Consider the following 6,000-nt stretch of genomic DNA (forward strand, 5'->3'; position numbering starts at 1 on the left):
CGCAACCTGTCAATCTCCTGCTAGCTTGGGCTTTATTTGCCATAACTTTGAAGAATAAGGGCCTCAGTCTTCAGTGATTAGGGAAACTGAAGGATCTCACAAAAACTGCAAACTGCTTGGCGACGTAGATGAATTGTCATTTCAAAGAGCTCTTCTCCCAGTATTAGCGATAATGTACTAAATTCTACAATTTTGGCAGGTGGCCTTTATCAAAGCAAGATTTAATTTATTTATTTAGCGCAGTGGCTCTCATCCTGTGGGTCGGGACCCCATTTGGGGTCGAACGACCATTTCACGGGGGTCGCCAAACAACGCAGTCCGCCATTTCCCCCCCCCCTTTTCCTTAGCTGTGCTATTCCCTTTTACTCTATTGGCTTTTGAAAGCCAATAGAATAGACTCTCTTGAATAGAGTCCAATTCTATTGGCTTTCCAAAGCCAATAGGAATTGTCCAGGCTGTCTCTGCCCTGCTGAGCCCGCCAAAAGTCCCATTCTGCAAACGGTGCTGCACCAGTTGAGTAGTCCTCAACTTACAACCGGTTGAGTAGTCCTCGACTTACGACCGGTTGGGGGTCGCGGCATTAAAAAGGTTGAGAACCACCGATTTAGCGCATGGCAACAGATATTAACATTTCACCTAGGTTAGAAAAACACAGTAACATATGAATGTTAAAAAGATCTTCTTTACCAGGGTCATCTAACCGTTGAAGCGCAGCTGCATTGACAGGTAGTCCTCAACCTACGACCACAACTGAGCCCAAATTTTCTGTCAAGAGAAACATTTGAAGCTTGCAAAAGGTGATCATATGACCCAGGGACACGGCAACCATCCTAACTATGAACCAGTTGCCAGGCATCCGAAGTTTGGTCACATGATCATGGGGGTGCTACAAAGGTGGTAAGTGTGAAAAGCGACCATAAGTCCCTCCTTTCAGTGCCGTTGTAACTTTGAACGGTCACTAAATGAACTGTTGTAAGTTGAGGGCTACTTTTACAGGACAAACAAATCAGATATTGGACTGGCATCTGCCCTTAGCTTACAGCCAGTGGTGGGATTCAGCCAGTTTGCACCAGTTCAGCAGAACCGATAGCTATTTTTTTGTTGCCCAGGCCCAGAATGGACTTCTGGAAGCGTCATCCATACAGAGAAACGGTTGTTCACATATTTGAATCCCACCACTGCCTACAAGGGCTGGGAATCTGGAATTAGAATCAGAATAGAGAGGAAGGGACCTTGAGGGTCTTCTAGTCCAACCCCCTGCTCATGCAGAAGACCCTGTGTCCAGTGGTGGGAATCAGCCAGTTCACACTCACTTCGGCAGAACCGGTAGCTAATTTTTTGTTGCCCAGGCCCAGAATGGACTTCTGGAAGTTGCATCGATACCGAGTAACAGCCGGTCACAATCTGATCTCCAGTGTGACATCGGAACCCGCAACCACACTGAGGGGAGGAAACTGTGCCCCATTTATACAGAGAGTTCCGACAGACACCCATTGTGTGAGTGGTGAATCCTATTCAGGATTGCCTGTTGCTGATGTGGCAGTCCAAAGCTACCTCACTTTTTTTGGTGGGGTGATTTATATGTCTGCACATGGCTGGGCGTTCAATGAGCCGTTTGACTTTTCTTTGGGAATCGATGTTAAAGTAATAACAGCAACAACATCAACAACAACAGCAACAAAGTTGGAAGGGACCTTGGAGGTCATCTAGTCCAACCCTCTGCTCAGGCAGGAAACCTTATACCATTTCGGACAAATGGCTGTCTAGTTTCTTCTTAAAAACTTCCAGTGTTGGCACATTCACCGCTTCTAGAGGCAGGTTGTTCCACTGATTAATTGTTCTAACTGTCAGGAAGTTTCTCCTTAGTTCTAGGTTGCTTCGCTCCTTGATTAGTTTCCATCCATTGCTTCTGCCTTCAAGCGTTTTGGAGAATAGCTTGACTGCCTCTTCTTTGGGGCAGCCCCTGGGATACTGGAAGGCTGCTGTCATGTCCCCCCTTGTCCTTCTCTTCATTAAACTAGACATACTAGTTAATAATAATAATAATAATAATAATAATAATAATAATAATAATAAATGTTGGAAGGGACCTTGGAGGTCATCTAGTCCAACCCCCTGCTCATGCAGGAAACCCTATACCATTTCAGACAAATGGCTGTCCAGTCTCTTCTTAAAAACTTCCAGTTGTTGGGCAGTTGTTGTGCATGTGCCAGTGGGAGCTTCCTGCGTTTGAGTCTTCTGGCTGATCAGTGGGGGAAGATTGGTGTGGGCCAGAGGGAGAGAGTTGGGTGAGTTTGAATCTTCCAACGAAATGAAGTTGACCGCCATATTAAGGACTGAATCCTCACCTAATTTAGGCTGATGACATATAGTTGATGGAAGAAATAATAATAATAAAAAGATTGGGATCTTTAGACGCCATTAGCAGCAAAGCAAATCCCTCCTTGTCAGTAAAAATGGAGTACTCTTTCCTCTGAACAGTTTATTGTGAAGTTTTGTTTTCTTTGTATCTATTTATATATTTGTTATGGTCAACTGGCCTAATCAATAAAGGAAGAAAGGAGGTTTGGGGCAAATGTGATCATCTCCTCCTCCTCCTCCTCCTCCTCCTCCTCCTCCTCCTCCGCCTCCACAGAATAATAGAATAACAGTGGGACCTTGGAGGTCTTCTAGTCCAACCCCCTGTTCAGGCAGGAAGCCCTACAGCATTTCAGGCAGATGGTTACCCAACCTTAAAATCTTCCAGTGTTGGAGCACTCCTCCTCCTCCTCCTCCTCCTCCTCCTCCTCCCCCTCCTCCAAGGCCCCTTTCTTCTTCTTCTTCTTCTTCTTCTTCTTCTTCTTCTTCTTCTTCTTCTTCTTCTTCTTCTTCTTCTTCTTCTTCTTCTTCTTCTTCTTCTTCTTATTCTTCTTCTTCTTCTTCTTCTTCTTCTTCTTCTTCTTCTTCTTCGTCTTCTTCTTCTTCTTCTTCTTCTTCTTCTTCTTCTTCTTCTTCTTCTTCTTCTCCTCCTCCTCCTCCTCCTCCTCCTCCTCCTCCTCCTCCTCCTCCTCCTCCTCCTCCACCACCCTTGTCTGGTCCCTGCACTTTTCTTGATACGATTTCAGAAGTGTTTTGCATTGCCTCCTTCCCAAAGTCGAGAGCGAATGGCCAAAGACACCCAGCTGGCTTTGTGACTAAGGTAGGACTAGAACTCACCGTTGCCTGGTATTTAGCCTGTAATGCCTTAATCATTACAACAAAGAAGTCATGATCTTAGCCATGAAAGCCAACTGGGCAACTTTGAGCCAGTCACCAGGTGACTATGAGTTCTAGTCCCATCTTAGCCATGAAAGCCAATTGGGTGACTTTGAGCCAATCACCAACTGGGCAACTTTGAGCCAGTCACCAGGTGACTATGAGTTCTAGTCCCATCTTAGCCATGAAAGCCAATTGGGTGACTTTGAGCCAATCACCAACTGGGCAACTTTGAGCCAGTCACCAGGTGACTATGAGTTCTAGTCCCATCTTAGCCATGAAAGCCAACTGGGTGACTTTGAGCCAATCACTACGAGTTCTAGTCCCACCTTAGCCATATAAGCTGACTGGGTAACTTTGGGCCAATCACTAGGAGATAGTAAATTCTAGTCCCACCATAGGCATGAAAACTGTCTGGGTGACTTTGGGCCAATCACCAGGAGACAATGAGTTCTAGTCCCGCCTTAGGCATGAAAGCTGGCTGATGACTTTGGGCCAGTCACTCTCTCTCAGCCCAACCCACCTCCCAGGATTGTCGTTCTGGCAAAAATAGAAGGAAGGTGGGTTGGATATGTTTACCACCTTGAGTTAATTATAAAAATAATAAAGTCAGGATATAAACAAACAAGCGAACGAACGAATGAACGAACGAACGAACGAATAAATAATACTGATTTCTTTTCTGTTGAAAGATTATATTCAAGATGGGTGAATAAAATTGCCCATAACAGACCAACACGAACGCACACGTTTTATTGTGTAGGTCATGAGAAGTTTACAGTTTCTCCTCCAAGTTTTTCTTGCGTTCGTCCTTTGTGTAAAAGCTGCCCTTGCTGCAGAATTAATCCAGGTCATTCTATGGGGGTAAGATTTGCAAAAGCGAAGAGAAGAGAAGAAAAACAAAAGTTGCCAAAAATGAAAGACTGTTACCCTCCTAAGAGGCCTACAAGTCTAAACAGATTACCAACAAGTTAATCTGGATAGGGTTTGCTTTGATCCGGATGAGTAACCATGAACTAGTTGGGTTCACACTCTCTGAAGTAGTCTAAAGTCCTTTCATAGGAGAAGGAAAATAAAGGAGTTTGGGGAAAAAAAAACACACACCTCTGGGATTGAAATGTGTTGACGGAACACATCTTGTAGCTTCCATGTCAATGAGCGAACGTTTGAGTCACCTTGTCACACAAGAACATATTTTGACAAGCCTCTAGCCTGGCAAACGATCCCCACCTTTGATTTTCAAAGTCACATCGTATTAAAAAAAATATCACCGTAAAAGAAATTTTAAAAAAAATCATTAAAAAAAATCCACCACTCCTAAACAAATTTTGAACACGGGGCGAGACGCCATCTGGATCTCGAACTTATTTGGACCTTGAAATTATTTGGGGGGAGGGTTTAAAAATAACTCTACGACGGGTAATCTTCAACCTACCATTACAATTCAGCCCCAAATTTCCGTTGTTAAGTAAGACAGCCGTTGAGTGAATTTTGTCCCGTTTTACAACCTTTCGAACGGCCACATGCATATTCCTTTTTGCAGCTCCCACATTTTCCTGGTTCCATTTTTTTTTTTGTTAATGAGATTTTTGTAAGGCAAGCTTCAAATATAAAACGGCCCCTCTTTCCTCCTTTAGGCAGCTTTCAGAAATATAAACAATAGTGTGAACAATGTTAACCATAACATTAACAATATATTACCTACAAATCCGTGTGGTTCTTTTGTATAGAACAACAATGAGACTTTCAGAATTTGTACGTAGGGAATTTATTTGGAAAGAAGCAATTCTGTGTTGTGTTTTAAGAAAAGGTGATATGTTCCTAAAATGGTTTATACAGGTAGTCCTCGACTTGCAACCACAGCAGAGCCCTTTCTGTTGGTAAACGAGACATTTGTTAAGTGTGTTTTGTTCCATTTTATGACGTTTCTTGCCACGGCCGTTAAGCGAATCACTGCAGTTGTTAAATGAGGAGCACGGTTGTTAAATGAATCCCGCTTCCCCTCTTGACTTTGCTTGTCAAAAGCAGGGCTTTTCAACCAGTGGTACGGGTACCACCTGTGGTACATTGGCACCTGGCAGATGGTACGCAACCATCCTAGAAAAGTGGTAGCAGGGGAGGGGAATGAGCTTAACCGGTGGCAGCACCGCACAAGCCTGAGCAAGAGATGGCTGGAGCTGCAGGGCTGTCAGGGCTCAGTGGAAGCACCAGGATCAGCGCCAGGATCCAGCTGGAGCTCAGCGCTGATCCTGGCGCTTCTGCTGAGCCCAGAAGAAGCGCCGATCAGCTGGAATGTTGCAGCATCTCCAGGGTCTTGTGATTTACATTCAGATGCTTGGCAACTGATTCGTATTTATGACGGTCACAGTGTCCCAGGGTCATCTGAAGTGACCAAAACCTGCTGCAACCACCCAGCAGATGGGGGGAATAAAAACCAAACACCCCCCACCCCACCCCCGCTGCCAATACTCAACAGAAATGCTCACAACAATGGCAACCTCGGACAGGAGGAAGAGTGCCGCCGGGCAGGCAGGCAGGTGTCTTGCTCGGCTGTGGCCTGGGGGGAACTTTTTTTCAGTGCCATTGTAACTTCAAACAGTCACTAAGCGAACTGTTGTAAGTCGAGGACTACCTGTACTTTATCACTTTTTTCCCTTTTTTTTTGATCAGGTTTTTGACACCTTGCTAGGCGATTGGTGGTACTCGGATGTTGCCATATCCTAAAAGTGGTTCAATGGGTGAAAAGGTTGAAAAGCCCTGGTCAAA

This window comes from Crotalus tigris, unplaced genomic scaffold (genome assembly GCF_016545835.1).
Source record: "Crotalus tigris isolate CLP2741 ecotype Arizona unplaced genomic scaffold, ASM1654583v1 scf7180000021160.8983255:1529534, whole genome shotgun sequence".
In the NCBI taxonomy this organism is placed as follows: domain Eukaryota; kingdom Metazoa; phylum Chordata; class Lepidosauria; order Squamata; family Viperidae; genus Crotalus; species Crotalus tigris.